This window comes from Mus musculus, chromosome 1 (assembly GCF_000001635.26).
Source record: "Mus musculus strain C57BL/6J chromosome 1, GRCm38.p6 C57BL/6J".
NCBI classification, from domain to species: domain Eukaryota; kingdom Metazoa; phylum Chordata; class Mammalia; order Rodentia; family Muridae; genus Mus; species Mus musculus.
In genome coordinates this window covers 104767197-104794663 of record NC_000067.6, presented here as the reverse complement: position 1 = coordinate 104794663, position 27467 = coordinate 104767197, and the positions used below count along the sequence as shown (strand labels likewise).

Below are 27467 nucleotides of genomic sequence, written 5' to 3'. Positions count from 1 at the left end.
AGAGAAGGCAGTAGGCTATCTGGAGGCCAGGCTGGCTTTCTTCATGTGTGTGAAGAGCTCTTTGAACAAAAGTGATGAGAACTACTCTGTGTTAGACAATAAAGTTGGATTTGGAGTAATTTCCTAAGGCTGGGAGCTTCTAGGGATGGAATGCAAAACATGTAAAACCATTAAATGTCTTTGATCTCCTATACACTTTAATGTTACATGTTACCAAAATTTTATGGTCTCCTATTTTGAGACTTCAGTGGTTGGTTAAAATGGAGTTAGACTTTATTTTGTCAAGGAAGAATGTTAAACATACTCTCCCATCCAAACTATCTCCTATTGTTATTTTCATCTGAGACAAGAAAAATTATCTTAACACTCTCTGGTATATACCTACAAGACAGGAAAGTCAGAACTGTCAAATAGCAAATAGCCCATTTCAGTGAACAGAGTAGCAAACCTTTCTTCACCCCTAGCTTTCTGTTCATGCCCAAATGGTGCAAACTACATGATTCTGAGAATTTAATCTCCTCCTCTTCTAGGCTGACTACCACTACTGCATGATTACATTTAAGCTGAAAAAAAAAAAAAAAGTAACAACAATTAGAATTTGTTTAACTCTCACAGGCAGGTAATATAGTCCCAGCATCTAAGGCAATTGTTATAACTTAAATTTCCATCAGAAAAAATATTATTGCTAAAATGCTCTCATGATAAGCTCTCAGGAACTCAACAGAATGGTTACAGAAATGTGCTGGTGGTCCAGGTACAGAACTCTCTAAATAGGTATAACAAATGTCATTTACAAAGCCTCCAGAAATAGTAAAAAGGGAGAAGTAGCAGACACAAATAGTTATCATAGAGGGGAAAACTTTCTGCGTCTTTATTATCCTAAACCATGAGGCTCCATTGATGCATATTTTATCACAGGACTCTTACCATATGTGATCTGAAGTTTCTGAGCGTATCCCCAGGGACCACTGTTGCTGAAATAGATAATCAAGAATTCTTTTTATGCTCCTCTCAACACCGGTGCTGTTCAGATTGAAATTAGCATCTTTTACAATGAAATACCAGTTGCTGTCACAAACTGACATGACAGCTGGAAAAAGAGGCCTGTTTATCTTGTTCTTCATGTCTTTGGTTCATTATGGTTTATTAAGATGTGTACTGTAAGTTCCTGAATGAAGAGACATTGAGATTTTGCATAGTGATTATCATTTGAATAGAGTTCTTGTAAAGACTTTTTTCTCCAAGGAGGGTGGGAAGCAATGAAGGTCAGAGATCAAAACCACTCATATTAAGAGGCTCCTAGAAACCTTCAATTATTCTCTTAAAATATGTCTTATAAGGTGGGTTTTCTAACTATGTCTACCATATATATATATATATATACATATATATATATATATATATATATATATATATATGCATTTACAAGAGACAATAATGACTCCATATGAACTATCTATGCACTTACAGCCTTCTGCATGTTATCTCATGACATGATGCTTAGACATTAGTCCTGTGACATGAGAGGTAATTCTGTATTAAAGCAAGAGTTCAAGACACTTGTGCAGAGTCACATGGCTTGCCCAAGGACTCATATGTTCCAAATGTGCTGTTTTCTCTACCTCATGTACTACCTAAAAAGATGGATTTTTAGAAGTTCAATTTTTTTTCAGTTATTTCATGGGGGTGGGGTGGATGAAGTATAGAGTCAAAATCTTATTTTCCAATAACATTTGTAACCAACACTTATTGTGTACATACTGTATGTGTTGGGGAAGGCAGAAAATGCTTTTATAGATGATAAAGTGTCTTTCCTTTGGTTCTAGCATTGTTAATTTTACTTTTCAAATGCCTGAACTTGCTCTAAGAGATGAAGTCATCTCCACAGGAGTATAAGAATAGGGCCTGAGGTTTTCAGCTAACCAGACTCTAACATTAGAGGGGTAAATCCCTACTCTTCAAGCTCATCCTCAAGTTCAAGAGTGACATCATATCAAACGAGGTGACTCCTGACAGCAGTGGTACTTATGCTTTATTTGAAGCAGCACCTTCTGTGCCTGCATCCAGAGAAAGTGTGGCTAGCTAGTGCAGAAGTCTGTATCTTTGTGTCTTCCATCTTTTCTAAATGAGTCTGCATTTCATCTTTTGTTGTTGTTAAGCTAGAATGCAGAGTTTATTTAGTGTTTTGTCTCCTCTTGTGCCCAGTGCCACAAAGCAAAGATAATTGATTTAAACTGATAATTGGCTATGTGTGGAGGATTTGCTCTGCCAAAGGGAATGAATAAGCCCAGAGAATAGGGAAGGAGTTAGTTCTCTATCAGTGGATATATCAAGGAATTACTTTGCATCCCTTAGCCCCTTTATACTGGGTCAAATTCTAGGTAGCCACACCAGTCTTTCATGGGGTCTCAGCTGTGAGAATTCTAGACATTCTTCAAACTGAATAGGGTTATGTTTGCAGGAGTAAGGGAGAGAAAGGTTGTTTTGTGTCATGGCTAAGTCTTAGGATAGTCCTATCAGAGCCAAAGGTAACTTTTTAGAATATTGTAGGCATTAAATAGCGTCTGGGTTTTTATTATTCAGTGTATTGTCATCTCCTATGTCGAGTGCCACAAAATAAAGATAACTGATGTAAGTTGCTAATTGATGACCTGTATCAGAGCTTGAAAGATATTTGTCTTCCTCCTCTTTCTTGGCACTTAGGAAGGACATATTTCCTGGCATCTCTTATCCTGAGGTTACAGCCATGTGGCAGGAATCTGGCAATGAAAAGCCTCTCAGTAGTTTCTATCTTTGTTCCTTGTTGGGGATTGGTTCTAAAGCTTTGATTTAACCAGGAATTTACATGTCCAAATACTGAAGGCCCTGGTCCCCAATTGGGATTTGACCAAGCAATCACTGGACAAAGGAAAATGGGGCAGGATCCTTAGATTTGCGGGGGCTAGGGCAAGGGAGAGAGGAGGAGTTTCCATGTTTCCATGGGAGACTGAGCAAATTCAGAGCTGCAGAAGGACAATCATCTGAAATGTTGGTGAGAAAGAATGCTGTCCCCAAAAGAGCTGTCCAGAAGCATCTTGGGCAGTAAAGACTAGGGGGCTTGCCCAGAAGGAACAGGGCAGCACAGAAAGATCGTAAATTTAGAGGTTGTTGAGTCAGGAGTACCAGAGAGAAATCTATGATAGCTGGGCAGAGAATTAGAACTGCCCAGTGTCTGTGTGTTTCATTTGAGGATCCAAAGGGTTCCTGGGCATGTGGCTGGAACTGCACAACCAGCCGGGAGCACAAAGTGGTGCAGTTAAACTACTGCTACGGTTCCTCCCTGGCTTTAAGGAAAGGAATGATTTTTGTTTTGTCTTAACTAGGAGAGCTGGAGCCACAAGGTGAAATCAGACTGAATTTTGGAGTTTCCACTAGAAGACAAGCCCTCAGGCAGAACTTGTATTCCATTGTGGACAAATGAACAAGGAGTTACTTACTGTTGGGTTCATCTTCTAAGTTTTAGAGTTTTGATATGGAATGTCACATTCCAACTCTGTTTATAATAAAGGTACCCTTTTGTTTCTGCTATTTAATCCATTATGACTCCTTTAGAGTGAGGATGGAATCATGCTGGATCCACCTGAATCTTCATAGCTACTATGACACATCAATGCAAGAACCCAAGTCCCAAGTAGAACCTCATCAGAAAGCTACATTTGCTGCTTGGATGAAATGGAGGCCAGAGGGCCAGCAAAGCTTTATGATAGTTTTTTTTTTTAAATTTTAATTCTTTATTTACATTCCAAATTTATCCCCTTTCCTCATTTCCCCTCTGAAAACCCCCATCCCACCCCCCCTCTCCCTGCTCACTAACCCACCCACTCCCACTTCCCTGTCCTGGCATTCCCCTACACTTGGGATTGAGCCTTCACAAGGCCAAGGGCCTCTCCTCTCATTGATGTCCCACAAAGCCATCCTTTGTTACATATGTGGCTGAAGCCTTGAGTACCTCCTTGTATACTCTTTGGTTGGTGGTTTAGTCCCTGAGAGCTCTTGGGGTACTGGTTGGTTCATATTATTCCTCCTATGGGCCTGCAAACCCGTTCAGCTCCTTGAGTCCTTTCTCTAGCTCTTCACTGGGGACCCTGTGCTCAGTACTCTGTTCACTCCAGACATTTATACAGAAATGATGTTACAACATGAAACAATAAAATGGGAAGAACAGATTCTTTGTATATTGCTAGTTAGACAATAGATGTTACTAAGCAACATGAAAATGTAATGGCCATCAAGAGTCATAGAATCATCTCAGCAAAGAAGTGAGGAGGTAGAGAAGGGACACTCTAGTGTAATGTGAAGTTGAGCTGGAGAGACAGCTGGTTATCTGACTGCATAAGAACCTGACTTTGGTCCCTAGAACCTACTTGAAAAGGCTGGGCATTGGACCAAAGAAATGGCTTGGTAAGTAAAGGTGCTTGCTGCCAAGTTGACAACATGAGTTAGACTCTCAGAACTGCCCTGGTCTAAGTGGTCTTCTGACTTCTATGCAGACACACACACACACACACACACACACACACACAGAGAGAGAGAGAGAGAGAGAGAGAGAGAGAGAGAGAGAGAGAGAGAGAGAGAGAAATTATGGCATGGGGCCCCAGTAATCTAGCCAGTCTCAAGTTATTCTCCTGCTGTGTAAACACTAGTAGAATCATCCAAACTCCATGGATTTCAGTGGCATGTTAATACTGACTCAGTTTAAAGCCAACACAGAAAATTGTACATAGTACTACCGGAGGATCCCGTAATACCTCTCCTGGGCATATATCCAGAAGATGTCCCAACCGGTAAGAAGGACACATGCTCCACTATGTTCATAGCAGCCTTATTTATAATAGCCAGAAGCTGGAAAGAACCCATATGCCCCTCAACAGAGGAATGGATATAAAAAATGTGGTACATTTACACAATGGAGTACTACTCAGCTATTAAAAAGAATGAATTTGTGAAATTCCTAGGCAAATGGTTGGACCTGGAGGGCATCATCCTGAGTGAGGTAACACAATCACAAAAGAACTCAAATGATATGTACTCACTGATAAGTGGATATTAGCCCAGAAACTTAGTATAGCGAGATATAAGGTACAATTTGCAAAACACATGAAACTGAAGAAGAACGAAGACCAAAGTATGGACACTTTGCCCCTTCTTAGAATTGGAAACAATCACCCATGGAAGGAGTTACAGAGACAAAGTCTGGAGCTGAGACAAAAGGATGGACCATCTAGAGACTGCCATATCCAGGGATCCATCCCATAATTAGCCTCCAAACGAAGACACCAAGCATTTGTTGCAAGGACCGTGATATAGCTGTCTCTTGTGAGACTAGGTCGGGGCCTAGCAAACACAGAAGTGGATTCTCACAGTCAACTATTGGATGGATCACAGGGCCCCCAATGGATGAGCTAGAGAAAGTATCCAAGGAGCTAAAGAGATCTGCAACCCTGTAGGTGCAACATTATGAACTAACCAGTACCCTGGAGCTCTTGACTCTAGCTGCATATGTATCAAAAGATGGCCTAGTCGGCCATCACTGGAAAGAGAGGCCCATTGGACAGGCAAACTTTATATGCCCCAGTACAGGGGAACGCCAGGGCCAAAAAATGGGAATGGGTGGGTAGGGGAGTGGGGGCGGGGAGCGTGTGGGGGACTTTTGGGATAACATTGAAAATGTAATTGAGGAAAATACGAAATAAAAAAATAAAGCCAACACAAACACCAGTGGTGCTGCACTGGTTGAAATGCCAGCATGTGAGATGGGTCAAAACCCTTTACTTTGATGATTCTATGTCTGTTTTCTTTGGCCATGTACATGTGGCAGTTAAGGAGTTTATCTGGCCTTTAGCCTAATGTCAGAGGCGGCTGTGTTTGACCTTTGGTCTAGGCTAAGAGAGCTGTGGTCTCAATACATATTCTGAGATATATATTCTGGGGCTTGAATCAGGGAGAGTATGGAAGATATGTGTATTATTCATTTGTTTTTCAGAAATGGGACTGTCATGAGAAAGCCCAGGGAAGAAACTGTCCCTGACAGTGTAAGAGTAAAAAAGTGCCCCATGCAGCCAGGGAAGTGCACAACTCAAACACCTGCTGAGACCACCAATGTTTTAGTGAATGCACGGAATAGGAAAGAAATCAAATAAAGCTAAAAGTGATGCGGAGAATGTTCCAGACACTTTTGAGATGTCTCTATTTCTAAAATCTTCATGAATCCCTAGAGAAGAAAAGATGGATAGTCTTTGGTCAAAAATACATCCCAAGTTTTAGGAAACCTTAGCTATGGAGATCTGGAAGGGAATAGGTGTGTTATCTGTGAAATTCTCAGCAGCTGAAGAGCTACATGTGGAGGTTTTCTTTTTAACTTTAATGGCCAGAACTCTAGAAGAAGCCAAGTGAGGCAAAGATAAAAAAGAGATAAGATAAAATGTGTATGCTTCAACAATTATTCTCCCAAGTTTATTGACAGCTCCTCTTCTTAATTACAGTTTTGTTGACAGCTATTCACTTTGAATAAAATTCCTTTTGAAATAATTCAAACTCTAATTTGCTTTAGAAATAAAGACATGTTTACAGGATGATTTTTGTTGTTGTTTTTGTGGTTTTAAGAGTGCTAAACAGTTTGGAGACCATCAGACTTGGGTTATGTCATCAGTATTTGCTGCTGGGGCAAGACTTTCTTTGGTTAACCATTTCAAGATCTCCTATTTCTAGTTCTCAGACCCATGCATTTAAATAAACAAAGACCTGCTAAAAGAATAGAAAACAGGAACAATTAAATGAAAAACACTGGATTTTCTTATCCAGTTGGTAAAAGTAAGCCCAGTAGTCCTTTGAGAGGTTTAGGTTGGTTCAGGACACGGAGGGGCTGGAATAATAGAGAATAGGCCATGCTCAACCTAGCTTCCTACCTATTAGTACTATTTATGCTATTGGAAGAGAAAAATCATCAACAATCTTAGCCATAAACTCTAACAGTAACCAATGATATGCCCATCGGTACTCAGTAGCATGAAGATCATAGCAGAAACTAATAGCTTTCTGAATGAATTTAAGGACTTTTCTATAATAAGGGACTCGTCTGGTAGCATAAACCTGGTCAAGGACTACTTACCCCTCTGCCCACAAACTAGTGAAGCTCTCACCTCTCTGCCTTACTTACTTTCTATTCCTGTGATACAAAACCATGACCAATTCAATTTATAAAGAAATTGATTAGTTTGACTTACAGATTTAGAGTGTTAGAATCTTAGATCATCATGGTTGGGAGAATGGCAGTAGGCAAGCAGAAATGGCTTGGCACTTGAACAGAAACTGAGAGCTTACATCTTTGTTTAAAGCAACACACACACACACACACACACACACACACAGAGAGAGAGAGAGAGAGAGAGAGAGAGAGAGAGAGAGAGAGAGAGAGAGACAGAGACAGAGACAGAGAGACAGAGAGAGAGAGACAGAGAGAAAGACAGAGAGACAGAGAGACAGACAGAGACAAAGAGACAGAGACAGACAGGGACAGAGACACAGAGAGGCAGAGAGAGAAACAAAGAGACAGAGAAAAGAGACTTGGAAATGGCTGAAGTCTTTTGAATCCTCAACACCTCTATCAAGGTCATACCTCCTAATTCTTCCCAGTCCTCCCAATTGGGTGTTACCAGACATATGAATCAATGATTTGAAGCAGTACAACATTTCAGAGAAACTTCCTTTCCCTATTCCCACTGGTGACAGATTCTAATACAGTGATCCATAACTGATCAAAGTTCAAAGAATAACTGAAATATGGCATCTCTATCATACCTCCTCTCCCCAAGGCCCAGAGAACAATGCAGAAGGAACAAAGACACTGTAAGAGCCAGAACATGGGAGAAGCTGCTGCAAAATAATGTCTTGTGGACATGACATGGTCAGTGCACTCATGAACTCACATGCTATGGCTTCCTGCACAAACAAGATCAAGGGAGTCAACTTTCCAACATCATGGAAGAAGGGTTCACAGAGCTATTTATATTGATGACTGCTAGGGTAAGAGCTGGTTTCCTTCAGTTGTGTGGCCTCTGGAAGGTTGCTCATGCTATAGTACATGGCACGACACCATGTGCATGTGGGCAGCACTCTTCTTCATGGGTTGAAAGAAAGAAGTAAAATAAAAAAAGATATAGAGTTGTTGTGGGTATCTGTCTAGGAAGACTAAGTAATTAGGAATGATATGTAGGTATGATCAAAATATACTCTATACATGTGTGAAGTTCTTAAAGAATGATGTTTTTTAAAAGAGCAGTGTTAAAACCTGGGTACTCAGATCTGAATTGTAAGACTATTTTATCTCTAGAAAAACTAAAGTTGTTGGAACTCATGATGATATATACTCAATTCACCAAAATGCTTCCTTAATCAGCTATAGATCTGTTTGAATCATTTATATTTTCACATACTCTTTCTGAACTCTTCTGCTCTTTCAATTAGTGCAGATAATGATTATTGAATCAAAATATGCAATTAACCTCAGAGCTACCTAGATTTCCCCTTTTTGGTAGATTCAAAGAGAAAAGTACATTTTATTTTAGTCTTTTGTGTTCCTTGGAAAACTCTACTTACACTCATAAATAAAAAACACTTGTCAAGAGCTATGCTTTTCAATTTTTTCAACAACAATTTTTTCTGAGCTCTTTCCATAAATTGTTTATTGTTCAACATGGCTATGACTTTTCAGTGTAGTTAACTTATTTTCGATGCCTTCACTTTGGCGTAAGGTCTTCTGCCCAGTACTGAATGGTAGAGAGATTTCAGAGTTACCTTTGAAGTTCTCTATAGGACATTAATAGTGAGTGGAGGATGGAGAAGGGAAGGTAGAGATCCTTTTACTTTAAAAGTGTCTAATATAATACAAAACAACCCATAGCAATGGTGTACTTTCCTGCTTTTCACATACATAAGGCTATGACATAGTTGTAATTCTTTTTCTTTCATATATATATCTTGCTCCTGCTCTAGATATTAAAAAAGCTTAGCCAATGGTATTTGATTACATAGGACATTCAGTGGGATTCCCAGAGAGGTGTGGTTTAAGATCACCTCCATGTTTCAGAATTCTGAGTAAGGATAGAGATGGTCATAAGTTGCACCAAAGCAAGAAATTTGGAACAGCTGGGGCATAGGTTGAGCAATTGTATGTGTCTGTACATTTTTTCACATCCTCATAAACTCTTTGGTGTTAGGTTTGGTGAATCTATAGAGGAAAGTATCTTTATTTTCTTCTCATGTTAGTCTTATTCTATTCTGTCCAAATCTCCCAAATAGGCAATCAAATCCTCCATTCAGAGGAGATTGTGTAGGATCCAAGGGTTGCTTTTCTGGGCTCATTTGCCATGTTCCATAAATTTTATAGCTGTAGAGATATTTCCTGTGCTTTATTATGGAGATGTCTGAGATCTGATTTATAATACCCACCATCATGAAGTATATTGAGAACAATCTTTTTATAAAGGTTTCCCGTATGAAATAACCTAAAACCCGAGGGGAGAGTTGTGCATAAAACATCAGCTTTCTAATCGCCACTCATTTTCACAAAGTCACAGAAAAGTTCTTTGAGCCACACTCGACTTAGGGAAATGGTACCCCGATGAGCAACTGCAAAGGTAAGAGGCTCACCACGGCAGTGATTTCTGACATGTGCTGGGGCAGGCTGCTAAGAGCATCTAGCACCAAGTCATCCCATTAACAGAGATGACCCTGATTATGGGCAGAAAAAGAAATGGGCTTCCCTGCAGCTTCTCAAACTCCAGACACAGCAAAGCCTCCTGACTTTTAGCAAAACAATCACCCCACAGAGAGTTGAATAGGATTCCATTTTGAGTTGTATGATAAACACCACGGCCCTGCTTGCAAGTGCACAGATGCTTTGCAAGAGTGATAAAAATAGAATTACAAACTTTCATAAACATTCATAAGCATGTAAGTGCCGAAGGAGCAGTAGCTTTAGAAGGCAAATGCCAAACTGTATTTTAAGTCTTTTGCTGATTATCACCTGGAATGGTGTGCAGGAAACAGTATTGCCGAAGAAGTCACTAGATTCCATCTTCAAAGTAGAAGCTATCTTTAACCCTACCCTAGCTCCAAAGCAGCCAGATCCTGAGCTTGCAGGGAGAATAAATTGAAGCATTTATATCAGGAGATTTTGTTTGTTTGTTTATTTGTTTGTTTGTTTTTAGGAGTAATAAAGACAGATACAGCAATTGTGTATGTATTTGTGTGTACATGTTCCTGTGTGTAGGTATGAGTGCATATGCAGGTGGACTTCATGTTGGTGTCTTTCAGTAATGCTCTTCATTTTATTTTTTGAGACAGGGTTCTGTAGCAGGTCTTTGCTACTTTGTGGGTCATTCTTTCCCCCACTCTACCCCTACTTCAGTTTCACCCCCTATCACAGGGTAGGAGAGAAAGGATAGACGAAAGAGAGAGAGAGAAAGAGAGAGGGAGAGAGAGATCCTTGAATCTAATTTCTTTCTTCTTTGAGCATGACTACTATGACTGCTAACAAATCGCAGTTCCCCACCTCCACCTCCAACTCCACCCCCACCCCTGCCAAAACAAAGCAATAACTGACCACCAACTCTACCTCTCTGGACTCTAACATTTATATATGCTCTGAATATTTGAAGAATTCCAGATGTCTCACAATTGCATAACCACATCTCTGCTAGAGTACAAGGCAACTTATAGTCAGCTACTGAAGACAGTGCAAAGTAGCCCTACATCCCTACACCTGGAATTAAAACAAAAGCACATTCTTCTAATATTTCTGGGTTTTTGTTTGTTTTTTTTTGTTTTGAAACCAAAATTTCAGAACTTTCACTACAGGATTCCTTGATGAATCTGAAGTTCACTGATTATTTAGAATGCCAGGCCCAGAGATCCTCATGTCTCAGAGTCAAAGGGCTAGGATTCCAGGGGTGGGCCACTTTGTTGGCTTTTTATATGGGTTCTCATGACCTCAGTCCCTCAGAGTGACATAGCAAGTACTTTACTGACTCTGCTATCTTCCAGCCTGTGAAAAAAAATCATTCTTAAAATGTTGGCCTTTTGAAATATGCAATAAGATCATCATCAAATACAAAATAACCCAATAGGACAGTCATGATCAAAAGACAGAAAGATCTATAATGACATAGTAAACACCAACAGGATGACTGCCAGGACTTCCTGGGTCTGTAGTAATGAAAGTAGTTAATCTTGTTTCATGTGCGTAACAGCTTGGAGACCTTCTTTATCCCAGGTTTTCAGAACTGCATCAAAATGTCATTGTTAGCCTTTCCTTTAAAGACATTTAAATAAGCACCAAAAACCTTATTTCGCTCATTTACTTAACATTAATTTCAGGCAGTCTGAACTGTTTGAATGGAGCAACATCATTTGTAATAGAAAATAGCAAATAATTTTTGAAATGATGTATTTTAGGCTTTGAAAGATGTTTTGAGTATTTGCATAAGTAGCCATATGTCTCAAACTCTGGAAATTGCCAACATTTCAAACAAGATCATGCATCTCTGCTGAACAGATGAGGTGGTATACTGTAGTAGTTGACAAGAGACTTTAGTTTAGGGTAGGATCAGGTTCGATTAATAATGCTAGAGTCATTGGCTGTGAGCTCTTGAGAAGGCTTTTTAACTCCTATGACTGACTTGTTCCCTTATTCCACAAGTATGTGTATGACTTTGGTATATATTTGTGTAAGGTCAGATGCATGTATGCATCACAGCGTACATGTTTTTCAGATGAGAAAGAGTTTTAGGTCTTCAAATGGAAAACCTGACATACACCTGACTAAAGGAGCAAAAGTAGGCTTCTTCAAGTATCATGGACCTAGTCATTTAAAGGAGAAAATCCATTTATTCTGCATTCCCTTGCAAGCCTGAAATAGGCCTGAACAAGGCCTGAACTAGGCACTGAACAGAAAATGCTCAGAAGCATATTTTATCTCAGCACAATGATGAAGTAAATGTGGACGGGGCAGAGGACAACATGCTGCTTTCTGTTTTATTTCAAAAAGGGTCTTTTGTGACTCTTTCTACTAACTATGACAAGCTAGCTAAGCTGAAAATTTGTAGGGACTTTCCTGTCTCTGCTTTTAATCTTCCCATTACTGTTCTGCAATTGCAGATGTTCACAGCTACTGTGAGTACCGGGGCTTAAACTAAGGCTATGTGTGTCAGCTCTTTACCCAGTGAGATGTCTCTCCAAACCTTCAAGGAGTTCTTCTCAAGAGTACATGACATCTGGCTGATGGTTAGCATTACAGTGGTTGGCATTATTGCAAGATCCTTACTCTAGGTAGCACCTGGTAAGGTTCTCCTTCCTGCTTACTCTATTACACTTATCCCCAATAATTGAATTTGTGGGCTGGAGAAAGTAATAGATATTGTTTTTCTCAATAAAATTATAAAAGTAGATTACAAGATCATCAATAACATCTAAGGGAAAAATATTCAAACACATTTAGTGCTAGAAAGTGACTTGGAAATTTCTGGCCCATCCCCCTTCCCAATGTTTGTACCCTCAGAGGCCATTGCTGCTACCTCTGCCATCTCTCTAGTCTCTAGCTCCACTCATCATTAGTAAGTTCATCTTTGTGCTGAGATAAAATATGCTTCCAAGCTTTTTTATTCAGTGACCCTGGTTCAGACCTACAAGGGAACACAGAGTAAATGGATTTTCTTTCTTTCTTTCTTTCTTTCTTTCTTTCTTTCTTTCTTTCTTTCTTTCTTTCTTTCTTTCTTTCTTTCTTTCTTTCTTTCTCTCTTTCTCTCTTTCTCTCTTTCTCTCTTTCTCTCTTTCTCTCTTTCTCTCTTTCTCTCTTTCTTTTTTAATGAGTAGATCCCTGATACTTGAAGATGCCTATTTTGGTCCTTTACAGTGTCAGGTTGTATGTCAGGTTTTCCATTTGAAGACCTTCAACCATTTCTCATCTAAATAACATGTTATAGGACCCTTCCTAGTGGCCATTTCCATAACCATGATTCAAGGATAATGTGAAGCATGGAAAAGCAAGTGTACCTTAGCCAAAATCAGAACAGGGTAGCTCATCTTTGGAAATGTGAAATAAGCAGGTATCTTGTGACTTGAGTATGAAAATTCCCTCTGTAGCTGAACGGGCTTTATGTGACCTTCCGTTTCCATGCGGTTGAAGTTTGTTTTCCTCATTGGCAGGTGGCTGTGTTACATTTCATATTGTTAAGTATAGCACATGCCTCTTTGATCCTACATCTTTATCTAGCAAATTATCATTCTGGTTCACAGAAATTGTAACTATGATTATCATACAATAATGTGCACAAACATGACACCAATTAAAATAAAATGTAATATGTGACAAGTTCAGACAGGAGCCTACAACAGGGCATTAAAACACTGTACTGAGCTAACCAAGATTTCATTGATTCATTGAAGAACTATATATTCCTAGAGATTGATGGTATAGTTCAATGGTGGTATTTATCTAGAATGCATCAGACTCTGGGTTCCATCCCACCTTGCAGCTGTGGGAGAGATGGCAGTGATAAAGCAAACGAGATCCTTGGTTTGATCCCTAGTATTAAACTCCCAAAGCAAATAATTTACTGCATAGCATTTGTGAGACAGAGGCAGGAGGATTGTGAGTTTCAGGCTAGCCTAGGCTAACATGTAACATACTGAGACTCTAGTTCAAAAAAAAAAAAAAAAAAAAAAAAAAAGAGGCAGGGCTGGAAACCCAAGGTAGTATCAGCAGTTTTAACAAGGTCATGGGTTTCATAACTAGCATGATGAAAAAAAAAGTTGTTCAGCATTCAGGCAGATATTGCCCTCAGAAAATACAAAGTTGTTCTCCTATAACTTTCAATTAGGTCATCTATTAGTTTGGAGAAAACTGTGATTCAATGTTTTTCAACCATTTTCCTGTCATTGTTGGTAGACTGAGGTAGTCTCAGAAATCTCCTAGCAATTTGGAACTCTGAGCTTATTTGGGAGAGACCTGGTCTTAATGAAGGCATGTTGACAATCATTTTCCTCCAAAGAATTATCTAATTATTTTTACAAATATATAATGTGTCTAATATAGCTAAAAAATATTTAGGATTTGAAAATTGAATACTTCCACTCTCAAATTGAAAATTCTATATCTTTAATATGTAAGCATGGAATAGTTTTCAACCAGTGTTGTTTTGGCCTTTGGGAACATTTGGCAATGATTGCAGGCAGTTTTGATTGTCTGCCACGCACTCAGGTCGAGTCAGCTTGACAGGCCTGAAGCCTTAAAGCCACTCAGGAGGCAGAGAGTTTCACGGAAACTCACCTCCTGGAGTTTTGGCATTCACATTAACCCATATACTCATACCCTATTCCTGTGTTAGTCTGGTGTATGGATCCACGTGCTCTCTTTTAGTATTACCTTATTATAAGTGCCTTTTAAGATTGAATTCTGACATAGCTAAGCCTTCGTCAGTGTTTCAATGTCCTAGAAAGTCCTTGAGCTGACCATGGGCTTGGAATTCAGTAAGATTGTTGCCTATTCAGTGACATTCAGAATTGCCTCTGGTATTACACTATCACTTTGAACAAAAGCTAAGTCACTGCCCTACACAGGAATTTACCATCATCTAGGGTGAAGGAAGTTTGAGACCTAAGGAGGAACCAGAGTAGATACTTAGAACTATAGATAGCTGAGTTACACCCATACACACATATTTACAATGGCCTAGGGGGCAGGTGGACTATACAATAGACTAAAATAGGAACTATGGCAAGGGCACGAAGCCCTTGACCCTGGCTTCTAAGATTAAGTGGACCTTAGGTGGAGCTCCTTTAGATCCCAGTTGTTAACAATGAATTCTATCCCAAGTGGTTCCTGTCAGACCTTCTGTGTTTGTATTCCTCTGTTTTGTGTAAGAATCCAGTAACCTCTTTGTACCTTGCTGATGTGTCACCCAACTTCCCTATTTTCTTCTGTATAAAAAGTTTGATGCTTGATTTGACAAATTACATTCAGATTCTACACAACCTCTCCTGTGTGCATCTGTCTGTCATTTCATCCAACGCTTTGTCCACCTGCGACTAGAGACACGTTCCACACCAACAAAGGGGCCCAGAGGGTCTGCAGCAATTGTCCTAAGTGGTATGGTATTATTAGCAAGTAGACAGGGATGCTGTGACATGTTCTCTTTCGAGTAAGGTACTGTACCAGAAAATAAGTAGGGTAAGACATGAGCAGCCATGGGACTTTGAGAACCATTGCTAGAAGGAGGCAGTGCAATTGAGTAGTTCCATGATGTTGGGCCTTGGGTCTTGAGTTGGAAACATGCCTACATTGAACGATCTCTTGTGCCCTTGTTTCAGCATGTGTAGTATGATAGTATCATGGACAGGAGACTACGGAGGTAATGTACAGAAGACTCTCAACTCATCATTTGGGCCAGAAGTAATGGAATAATTAAACGATGGTTTTTATTGTTGGATTTTCTTTCTTGCTTGAGGTGATATATTTTAGTTTGACATGAGCTAATATTTAGAAGTGCCAAAGAAGTACATAGCACGCCCATGTTACATTTTTTTGTGTGTTTAAAGAAACAACCCTATGCAACTTGGTTGCCCAATGTCAGCCAGCTCCAGAAATGACACCATGTCCTCTGTACCTAGCTTCCTGAAATAGTCCACCAAGATGAGATGCTGAACTGCCAAGTAGATTAATTTTCAAATGACTACTCAAGGTTTTTATTTCCAAAAATGAGTATGACTCACATTTTTAGACTGAAATAAATGTTTCCAATATCCTATAGTTGAGCGGCATGTAGGCTAAAGTAATGCAACTGAAACACTTCAAAACTGAAATGTCAACAGAGATGTACTTGGTCACCAGATGTAAATTGTTTTACACAGAATTTGATAAATATGACAACACAATTAATGTTACTTAATCTTTAGCTATGAATATTCTTGAGAAATCTTGCTAATTTTTAGAAATTATATCAAAAGATGTTCATTCTTATTCAGTTATTCCCAAAGTCTACCTGACTCAGACCGTTAACAGTAGTGCTTGCTTTCAATGATGTAATGATGATGATTTTGCAAATTTGTAAGCCAAGTAAAACCTCTGCTATGTCAACTCAAGGATTTTGCAAAGGAGAAAGCTCAGAAATGACATTGTATATTTCATTAGAGTCTGATGGGTTAAGGCAATGGGCCAAATGTTTATGAACCTTAGAATTCCCAAGCTGAAATTTCATCTTCCTCTGTGTGATGGTATTCAGAGTAAAGGTCTTGGGTAGTAACTATATCAAATAGAAGGGCCCTTTCTGAATAGTATTAGTTCTTCTATATAAGAAACTCTGGAAAGTGCTTCTTTCAGGAGAAATACAAGAAGAACACAATGGTCTGCAACCCTCAGCAGAATCTAACATGCCTACATCCTGATGTCAGACTTCCAGTTTTTAAGTCTGTGAAAAATAAATTTCTGTTCTCGATTAGTTACCCAACCTGCAGTGCTCTGATCCAATATCTAAAATGGCAAAACATAAGAGAATGTAGAAGCTTGTACATAGAATGAACACAGAAATTTTTGTCACATCTATCAGTTTTACTTGGACTTTCCATAAGTCTTAAACAGAATTGCCAAGAGAAAGTTTCATGACCAAAATTTCTTAGATGCAAAGACTAATATTCATTTATCTTTTGATAATCACAACAAACTGATAATAAGCTTCCAAGTTTAAATAAAACATCTTCACTGATCTTAATAGATTATATAGAAGTTGAGCTGGTGTGTACCTTAAACCTTCAACTTTCCTAGCCAGGATTCATGGACTGGAAGTTACTTTACAGTATCAATATCTCCTAGCTACAAATCCTGTGATCTACTACCATGACCTTCCTATGGGATACACTGGTGTAATCGTGGCACAAGTATGATGAGAGTAAACAATCATTTTACTCCATAGACTTAAGGTCCAGTCCGTGAGATGAAACACATACCCGACACTGTTAAGATGCCAAATAACCTAAGATTAGATAGTACACAGGCCTAGAGCAAAGCTGTTTATTACTATTATTTTGCTAAAGAAACAGCAATAAAATGACCCATAATAACATAATGTTATACTCATAGATAAGTATATTGCTTACCCTTCACCAAGCTTCTTCTTGCAGTGACAATTAACACAGATGCTCACATTGAACAATGTACAGAGAGTGAGAGGTTTTGAAGCACTCAATTCTAAACATATGTCTTCACCAAAGCCCTCCCTTTGAGCCTCAGAGATCTACGCTGAAGAAGAGGCAGAATGATCATGTGAGCCAGAGGTGATAGATGACTCGAAGGAAATGTTTTCTTCCAGGCACAGTAGAACTGATGCACATATGAACTCACAAATTGTGGCTGACTGCCCAAGACCTGCACAGGTTGAAGCCAGACAAAATTCCATCACTGAAGAGTAGAAATGGAGACAATGAAGTCCCAGCCTTAACCAAAAGGCTATCAGAAATTGATGCCTGCTAGGAAAGGGAAAATCAGCTTTCTGCAATGAAGTATGACAAGGTAGGTATGTCTGCACATTCTAGGGAGGGCTCCACGCACAGAAGTTGACCAACACAAATAAGCACCATAGAATGTTGTGGAATTTTTGTTTCCTTCAGGTTCATTTGGACTTTATTTTTTGTCTTACTGGTTTTGTTGCTGTTTGTTTATTTTGATTTTCTCTTTTGTTTTGATTTCGAGAAAGACCGAACATGAAGCTGAGTGGTTAGGGAAATGAGGAGAAGAGAGGAGAAAACATAATCAAAAGATATTGTATGAGAAATTTTAAATAATAAACAACCTTTACAAATCAAAATAAAGTTTCTTTTAAGTGAAATTCATTTAACCAATTTATCAGAAAATTATTGAATAAAATTATACCTGTTGGCTTACAAATAAATTTTGATAACCAAGTCAACCATTTATGATACATATAATTTGGCTTTTTATTTAGATTTGACAAATATTTTGTAAATATTGACTTCATCTAATGAAGTATGGGTGTGATATAAAATGCACTGTTCTTTTAGGGTACTATACTACAAGATTTGTTCACATATTTTAAAATAAATTTAATATATTTAGACTTAGGTATACTTAAAAATTTCTATTCAATATATTATAAGTCTATTTACTAAGCTATCTTTTAAAATATTGATAGAAAATGGAAATCAGAATTTGATTTGCCCAAAGATGTCAAGCAGAGAGGAAAGAAGCTGCACTTCACATTTTTCTAAACAACTTTGACCACAGCCTAGTAATCAACCTTGTCAAGAAACAAGAGGTAATTGAATCTTCATGATAATTCTACCTAGAATTTCTAATGACCTCTGAATCCCAATTGTGCCAATATATTATGCTATGTGTGTTTTCTGGAAAAGCCTAAAACCATCATGTTCATTCAACATTTAAACGAGGATAAAACACAGGGTACAATTTACTTACATTTAGGTTCCTCAGAAGCATCTGATTTTGAACCTTAGCATGGAAAGATAAGGCAACTTATCTTACTGTAAGGCAGTGCTAGAGGTCACAGGTTTATGATGTGAGTGGGAGGCCTTGAATTTCTCTGGTGCCTCCAGATATTGTAAGCACAGGGCTGCAGTTTTATAGTTGAGCCTGACATTTGGCCATGTGTCACAAAAAGTTGTGTGACCATCAGATGTAGCCCTTGTCATGGAAAAGGTACTCCCTTCATTAATTACCCCATAATTAGGTGATACAAGAAGATCATGCAGAAATTTAATAATAATTGGTGTGATTGGGACTCAGTACTTAAAACATAGGTGCCTGACAACTGAAAAACATCAAGAGATAGCATCTCCTTTATTATAGAAAGACTGCACGTTTCAAGTAGCTTATGTGAATAGAAGCAATTCAGTATCTGAACTAAAATAAAAAAATATGTACAAGTATTTAATTTGAAGATTATTATTATTATTATTTTGGTTTTTCAAGCCAGGGTTTTTCTGTGTAGCCCTGGCTGTCCTGGAACTCACTTTATAGACCAGGCTGGCTTTGAACTAAGAAATGTGCCTGCCTCTGCCTCCCGAGTGCTGGGATTAAAGGCATGCGCCACCACTGCCAGCTTAACTTGCAGAGTTTCTACTCTCTTGTCTACTCCATGTTCACTATGTAACCTTAGCAATAATTACTACAATTGGGAACATCTTGCTTGTTTAAAAAACAAAACAAAACAAAACAAAAACAAAAAACAAAAAACAAGACCATTAGGAAATTTAGGTTTAAGTAGAGTGAATACATCTAACTTGAACATGCCATTGATTTAATTCTACTTACATTATAGAAAACCATCAAAACTAAAAGTCTGCACATAAAAGAAACCATCACTGGAATGAAAGGGCAGCCTACAGGATAGGAAATAAGATTTGAAAATCACATGTCAGACCAGGGTTTAGTGTCCAAGAATTATGAAGAAATCAAGCAACCTAACATGAAAACATAGCATTGAAATTAAACAAACAAGCAGAGGATTTGAATAAACATCTTCCTAAAGGGGAAATAAGAATACAAGTACATCAAATGGTGAAAGGGTGTTCAACATCTCTAATCATCAGAGAAATGACTATCAAAATCATTACATCACTTCAGAGCTGCTACCATTGATTTATGATAATTAAAAGAAGTAATAAATGTTCATGAGGGTGTGGATAAGTAGGAATTCTTGTACATTAATGGCAGAAATGTAGAGTAAAATAGCCACCATCATGGAAAGCAACATGGAACTTACTATAGAAGCCAAATGGGGCCACCATATGTCTCTGACTCTTTCTTCTGAAAGAATACCAAGAGAAATGCGGTCATCACCTTGTAATAGCACTTTCAAATTCATGTTTACTGAAGCACCAGCCACAGCAGTCAATGTACAAAGCAGTCCAGGTATAGCTACTGGTGAGTGGATAAACTGGCACATGTATATGAAGGTGTATTACTCAACTATATATGCATGGACCTGAAGCACATTCAGCAGAGTAAATACACTATGCAGAGAAAGAATAATATTGCATGACTTCACTTATATGATTGTAAAAATGGGCAAGGAGAGAGATGTAGAAAGAAAAAGAAAAGCACCATTCACCAGGGTCAAGGCTGGGGGTGGTGTTGAGATGTAGAGCAAAGGATAGAAATGTGGAAGCGAAACAAGTTCAACGCTGGGGACAGTAGTTGAGAGCATCACAGTGTAGCACGCTTTTGCCCAAATGAGTGGATGGTGGCTGTTCTTTCATAGGAAGATGGGCAACTGTGTGAGATGGTGGGGATGCTCAGTCTGTTTGACTAAAGTAAGGATGTTACTTTTCAATGTGTGTTATAATATCCTGCTATATACCTTAAATATGATTTAACTCTTAAAGTTTCCTTAAAAAAATTAAGGGCTAGGGGCAAAGCCCAGTAGTACAGTACTTCAATACTATCCCAACACAACACAAAAGATAAAAACCATGTTAAAAAAAACATCATATATTTATTAAGATGATACCACAAGTAAAATTCAAATTAGGAGCTATAAAGGAAGCTAGGAACTAAAACTCTAATCTCTTTTATAAGAGATGTCTCTTTTTTCTTAAGAGACAACTACATTCACCAGAACATGCTCTAAACTCAGATTGCCAAGCTATCCTAAAAATTGCAAACCAAACCAAACCAAACCAAACCAAACCAAACCAAACCAAACCAAAAGCAACAAAACCATCATTTCAGGAATTCCAAGTGTGATTTATTGATAGATGTACATAAAGATCAGATAAGTCTCTGAAGTCCAGTCTCACTTTCAGCCATGTGGATCTAGGGATCACACTTGGATCATCAGGCTTGGCAGCAAGCGCCTTTACCCTCTTGTCATCCCCATGTGTGTATTTTTGGCACGGGTACAGTTGCAGAGAACTGATGCTTATGTTTGTAGAAAAAGTGAATGGAATTAAAGAAGCTTTATTTGTTTTAAAAAGCAGTCAAGATTTGTGGCTTCTTTCCTCTTTTACTGAGCTGATATACCTCCAAACCAAATGCTCTCTGATTTATGGTCGCTTAAACGCTAAGACATCCTTTGAAGCAAGTTGGGCCATTTTATTTTGTGTTGTACTTGAGTAATGCTTTAAGTAGAGTGTTCCCAGGGTTCTAAAATTGTCAGTCCATGTGTAATTAGGAATGTTCTCAACTAGACCATCTCTGTTAGCAAGAGATGGTGGATTATTCTGGAAAACTACTCAGCAAGCCATGAATAGCAATTAAATGTGAAAAGCCTAAATTTCTCTTTAAAATGGGTTGTTGCCATAACTTAATGTGGCAATGTGACTTTCTATTTTTAATTGCTATAGAAAGTGCATTTCATGAAATAGATTTTTTTTCTGCTGAGAGCTAGATAGTTCTATATTTTGAACCATTTACATTTTGTAACATCTAGCAAGTGTTTTGCCTTTGTGGTACCTTTTGATTCATGGTGGATAAAACCCCTAAAGGTTAGTAAAGATAGTGTCATCCTTCTTAAACAAAGAGACAAGATGACTATCCAAGAGAAATTGAGTATTTCTCTCCTCAAGGCTGCATGACCTTATCTTACTTCATTATGCTTTCTCTATAACAGTGCTTTTTATTCCCAGAACAATTATACTTAACACTGACACTTAAAGATAGCCCATTTTCAATTCAAGCAGAAACAACTTCGATCCATGTTCTATGCCAATATTAGGACTGTGGGAGTATGCTCTCTCATGAATACATGTGTTTCCACTTGCCTGTCTTGAACACTAAGGGTCACCTGCTCTCTGTGCTCCCAACTTCTTCTGTCTATTATGCCTCTAATAACTACAAATGCTCAGTTGCCTAGACATTCTTGGTCATTCAAAATATGTTTTCTTTTGTCTTTAAATGCAGATATAAATCGAGAGGAGGGTATATCTTTGATGCAATGTACAGCATTAGTCATTGTGTGCAATTTATTTCAAAGGAGAAAATTAATAAGTATCAAGAATGGAAAATTGTCTCCTTGAACTTTAAATGCCTGTGAAAAGCGCTAAAGAAGAACAAGGGTCTGGTAACATTTTTTATATATTTTGATTGCATTGACAATGAAAGTAAAGGCTAATATTTCACTAATTAATATTGGAGGTATTGAACACAATTATTCTTAATATAGCATCATATGCTGGCTTTAAGACATGAAAAATCTTGTCCCCAGTCAAAACAGAATAGAAGGGGGTCACAGAGTGATGGCTCAGCTCTCCACTCTCTCCACCCCAACCACTACCAAGTGCTGCCACGAAGTAAATGAAGGGAAAATGAAAGTAGTAAATGCCACTTTCTTATGTCCCCAGTTGCTCTTATTTTTGTTGCTTTGCAGCCCTGATTGCAGCACTGCAGGTTAGAATGGACAGTTAGCTGTAATTATTCCAGTCACACCACCTCACAATGAAATCTTTATCCCGTGTTTACAGCCGCCTTTGGCAGAGGCTGTCTTGCTGTCTCTAAACTAAGAAGAACCACCCTTTGGCTCCTCTCGGCATCAGCTGCCTGAGTTTCAGGCTGGGATCCCAATAATCAGACTTCTTTTTCTTCCAAAGTGGACTTCTTCTTTTTTTTTTTAAGGGTGAAAAGACCTATTCTCATCACCCCCCATATATCCTGGCTGATTTATGTCCTAGCCACAGCAGCTCTTCCTTCCGTGTCTCTGTACATTTTACCTCCTTCCCTAGACTGCTACTAGACAAACCACATTTTAAAGTTCAAGACTGTACAACTAAGTAAATAAAATGCTTGAGTAAACAGTTCTCATTACTATGAGGGGGAAAACGTAAGAATTGGTAGATGGGTAGAGAGAAATCAGGGTTTTATTTTCATTTCAAAACTCTCAACTTTCTAGCTCAAAGGCCTTTCTCTAGCTTTGTCACCAGAAGACATCAGTGTTTCTCAGTGGCTCTCTTGATGAGGTCCAGCCATTTATTTAAATTCATCAACAGCTGTAGACTAGCAGCTCCTGAATGAGAGGAAAATTGAGAATCACATCAGGGTCTGCAAACAGACTTCTGAGTCCTCTGGGATGGTAAATACTTCCCTGTTCCAGTCTGGAAGAAGAAAAAAAGAAGTCCTTCCAGTGCAAAAGTCAGGAGCAGGCACTGCCATCACTTAAAGTGATGGTCGTCAACTTTCCTAACGCTGCAACCCTTTAACATAGCTGCTTATATTGTGACTACAATAATAAAATTATTTATGTTGTTACTTCATAACTCTAATTGTAAATCTCTGTGTTTTCCCATGGTCTTAGGTGACCCCTGTGAGTCACTTGGCCCCCAAAGGATGCAAACCACAAGCTGAGAACCACTGATTTGAAGTTTCCTAACAGAGGTAGCAAAAGGACCCCTCACACCATCTGATGGAGTGAATCAGAGCACACAGGAAAAGCCATGCTGGGTTCACTCATCATTCTAGAACACTTAACTGCTCTGCACCTTACCTCCAGTCTTGAAAGCCCAACTGGCAGACATTCTCCTAGCAACCCTCAGTCTCTCCTCTCAACCCCCAGCGCTAACGACAGTCACAGTGCCTCTCTGGTGAGAACTGGGTCATATAATTTTACTGAGGAGAAAGGTAGGAGGGGAGTGGTCCAGTCGTACAAACATTGAATAAATTCCCCAGCAACTCTCCCCAAATTAAAGATAACTTTCCCACAAGTATGCACAAAAATGTCAAGAACGCTAAGTCATTTTTTTATGATTGTACTTTGCTTTTCCATTTTAATGTCACACTGCCACATGGCACACTTGCTAAAAATGTACCTCCTTAACCTGTGCAGTAGCAAACTTTTCACAGAACATTAACATGTCGTAGTTTATAGACTGTCCTTTCTCAGTGTGCTCAAAGCACTTTCTAAAATACAAAATTAGACCATCTCCTGAGTAGAGTCCCATCAGAAAGACTGCTCAGTGCGTTGGCAAAGGGGAAATCGGAAGCACAGTAAAGGTCACCCCAAAGTCAGTGGCCACAGCCCAGCTGACTCTAGGAGCTTGATTTCATTTATCTATGTCCTACTTGCACACTATTTGTCTCTCTTTCTTCTTTGGCAGGAAAGGATGTGGGCAGCACAGAGGTTTGACCTCATCTCCTGCACGCAGTGACTGCCAGGACTTCCATAGTCCTGCCTTGTTTTCTGCTTCCTCAGCAGGGCCAAGCCTGTGCCCTGGAACAGATCTGATCAAGGGCTAAGCCAAGAGGGTAGCAACCAACCTCAGGTGTCCTTGAGGCTTCCTCCTAAAACTAAAGGGAAGGTTGCTCACACTAGGAAGCTCAAAAGGCTGTAGGGGTTCTGTAACTGGAAGCAAGTGAGTACCCGGGGCAGCAGAAGGAAAAGCTGGGTCAAGTATGGAGTTCAGGGTGGCTCTGCCTCCACCTTGAGAAGAGACAGGACGGATTGTGGATAGGGAAACAGTGCCTTGCATTACTGTTAAGACTTTCTGTTGTTTGTGCTGTTCTCAGCTAGATACAGTTCACAATCCTCTGCCAGGTCCCTGACACTACAATTCTGAGGCATTTGTTTTCTTTGATGGAGGCAAATCAGAGACCAGAGGAGGTCCGCTTACATTATGTGAGGGACAGCGCTTACAGACTCAATTTCCCTGCTATTATCAAAGTCCCAAACTCCAATCTTCCTGATGTCCAAGCATGTAAAAACAACGTTAATAATAATTGTTTTGATTTCACAGTAAACTCCGAATCTACGAATCTACCCAGCGCTTAACTCCTCTATTCTCGCGTGCCAGGGTTCCAGCCCCACTTCCTCCTCCCGTACATAAGCTCAGCTAGGAAATCACTAAAAGACTCTGGCGTTGCCTTAAAGCTGTAACCCTCCCCCCCCCCCCACCCCCTTCCCATATTCAGCTGCCACAGCTTGGAGGCCAGCAAAGCTTCTGTCTTAGTGCTAAGGACAGTTTGCGATATCGCGGAGGCATTTTCTTTGTAGATCTGAATGTTTCACCTTCTCTGACTCCTTTACTCGCCCCATCACCTCCGGGCTCTTCCAAACACCACCAGCAGGACAAGCAGAGCTCAAACCACCCGCGCTCCATTAAGAGCTTTCCCAGGGATTGCCAGGACTGTGAGACAGGAAATCCGGGGAGTTGGTGATGTCCGGCAGGTGGCAGGGACTAGAGTCACCACCACACCACATTCTCCTCCCACCGCTGAGCTTTGTTGCAGCGGCGCCTCTCATCCCAGAGCCAGGATCGGTCACTGGGTGCCTAGGATCCTCAGCTCTGAGCACAACTACCTCGTTGGGGACTCGGGCATCCTCTCCCTTGGCAGTATGGAGATGCTGGTGACCTCAAGGGAAGCGAAGCGCCCAGGTTAAGCGCTCTGGCACCCCGCGCTCCCCATGTCACCATCATCCAGCGAGCACATTCCAGTGCACAGCACCCTCCACCTGCCTGGCTATTCCGCTGTGCAGCAGCTTTCTTACACACAGAGCATGCCACTAGCTGAGTACATCCCTTCCTGCACCCTGTCCCCGAAAAGTCCCAGGAAGTGGAACCCAGGTCGGCAGGGAGGTCCCCTAGGCGGCGGAGAGTTGAGGGGAAGGCGCTAAGCAGAGCTGGACTGTGCACAGTGCACCTGGCTTCCCCAGAGTGACCTCTTGTGCCTGGGGCCAGATGCATGGGGACCGACGGGAGCCCTCAGCTTTACCTGGCACAGCCGGCGACTCTCCAGAGACGTGGAGACTCCGTAGTGGCGGGTGTCCAGCTCATATCGCTGCCTTCCTCATTGGGCGAACGGGTGTCCTGCCGAGTCCCTTCGCCTCAGCTCGCCTCTGTGCCCCCGCCCCACCCCCTTCCCCCCAAGTCAAAAGTGTCACAGCTTTACAGCCTTCGGATGTTTCCAAAGTCTCCGCTCGATCTCTGGCAGTGGAGAGCTGATGACAAGAGCAGCAAATCCGCTGATGCCCACGGCCCTCAGCTCTCTGCCAGGAGGGTGAAAAGAGCTGCCTGGTTCTTCTGGTCACCGTCCTTTAAGACCAGCGCGCGGTCCGCTTCTTCCCCTCCTTCGCGCGTTTTCTAGCCCGAGTGGCTGCCTCCTGCGTGTACCGCGGGTCTTGTTTCCCCGCTCATGAATATTCTGACAGAGGCTAATGCCGTTGAAGTAAATTGAATTAGCCAATTGGTGCCAGGAATGTGCGCTCCTTCCTTCTGAGGAGCTGTCTGGAACCACACCAGAAGAAAGCAATTAAAGTCCGGTTGGCACCCCGTGGTTTAGACCAGCGAGGGGCAAAATGGGTTAATTCTTTAAATGCAGTTTAAAAACCGCATTTAAATGTTTAAACTCCTTTATTGGCTGGGGGAGTTAGAAAGTGCTAACCCAGAGAGGGATGAAAGGGAACAGAGGGCAGGAAGACACCAGTGTGAGTGTTGGGGGTAGGGGTGGGAGTACATCTAAACTTTGCCAGGAAGTTGAGGTGACTTATTTTGAGAAGACTCTGGATTCTGGAAGAAGCAGTCCACGATAAGAACAGAAAAAGAGAAAAAAGAAGGGGTCTGAGAGAAGATGGTGTTAACACTTTGACCTTGAGGATTCAGCCCCACTCCATTGACAGTTTTCAGAGAATGGGTCCTGGGGAGATGAGAGAGGCAGCTTGATTCGTGGACTGTTTAGAAAATGTCATGATTTCTTTATCCTCATAGCACTATTACAGTTTTCGGTGTATGGGTTAAGTAGGGATGTTGTGAAGTCATCTTCTGTCAATCATTCAGAACGATTAGGGAGATTTAGCTCAGTGTGTAGTGAGTGTCTCCAACAAGATGTTCAGTTTGTTTCCCACAGCCCGCATGAAAAAACAAACAAACAAGCCAAATTAAACTAAGCCAAAACAAAACAAAATAAAAAACAAACCAACAAACAAAAGGAAAATGGAAGCACCAGATAGAGACAAGTGGATCAAGGGTGAGCCCTGGGGCTCACTAACCAGCCAGCCCAGCCCACTTGGTGAATTCCAGGCCAATAAGAGATCCTGCTTCAAGTCAATCAACCAATCAAACAGTACCTGAGGGATTTGGTTTAGGCATGATCAATCTAGAAGGCACTTCCTGTTTCACAGTTCTGACCTTTCTTCCTGAGGTCACGTAGAAAGCATGTTTAGAAAGGACCACTTCCATTCCTACCCCGAGTGGGAGGTTACTGAGGCAGGAAGGGTTACTAATTGCAGCTTTGGTACAGCTGACCAGCAGCTAAGATTCTACTTGATTCTGCCTGTCTACTTCCCTACAGTACTCCGGTGAGAGCTTTTTGGGTTTCTTCCCATCATTGAGCTCCCAAATAAAGAACTTAGTCTGCTTGGATTAGTACGTTATTCAAAGATTGATCATGCAAATGCTCTGTGGCCAAATGATCTATA

At 40.2% G+C, this 27467-nt stretch overlaps 1 protein-coding gene across 2 annotated transcripts in view; it reads right to left on the bottom strand.

The window, feature by feature from the left end:
• Window positions 1-26324, bottom strand: part of Cdh20 (cadherin 20) — a 227142-nt gene extending 200818 nt beyond the window's left edge. Inside the window, exon 1 of one of the 2 annotated variants that reach the window (XM_030253941.1) lies at window positions 25062-26324. The gene's annotated coding sequence lies outside the window, so the exon portion shown is untranslated. The remainder of the gene's footprint in view (window positions 1-25061) is intronic. The other variant, NM_011800.5, reaches the window with a different exon arrangement.
• Window positions 26325-27467: the final 1143 nt, after the last annotated feature.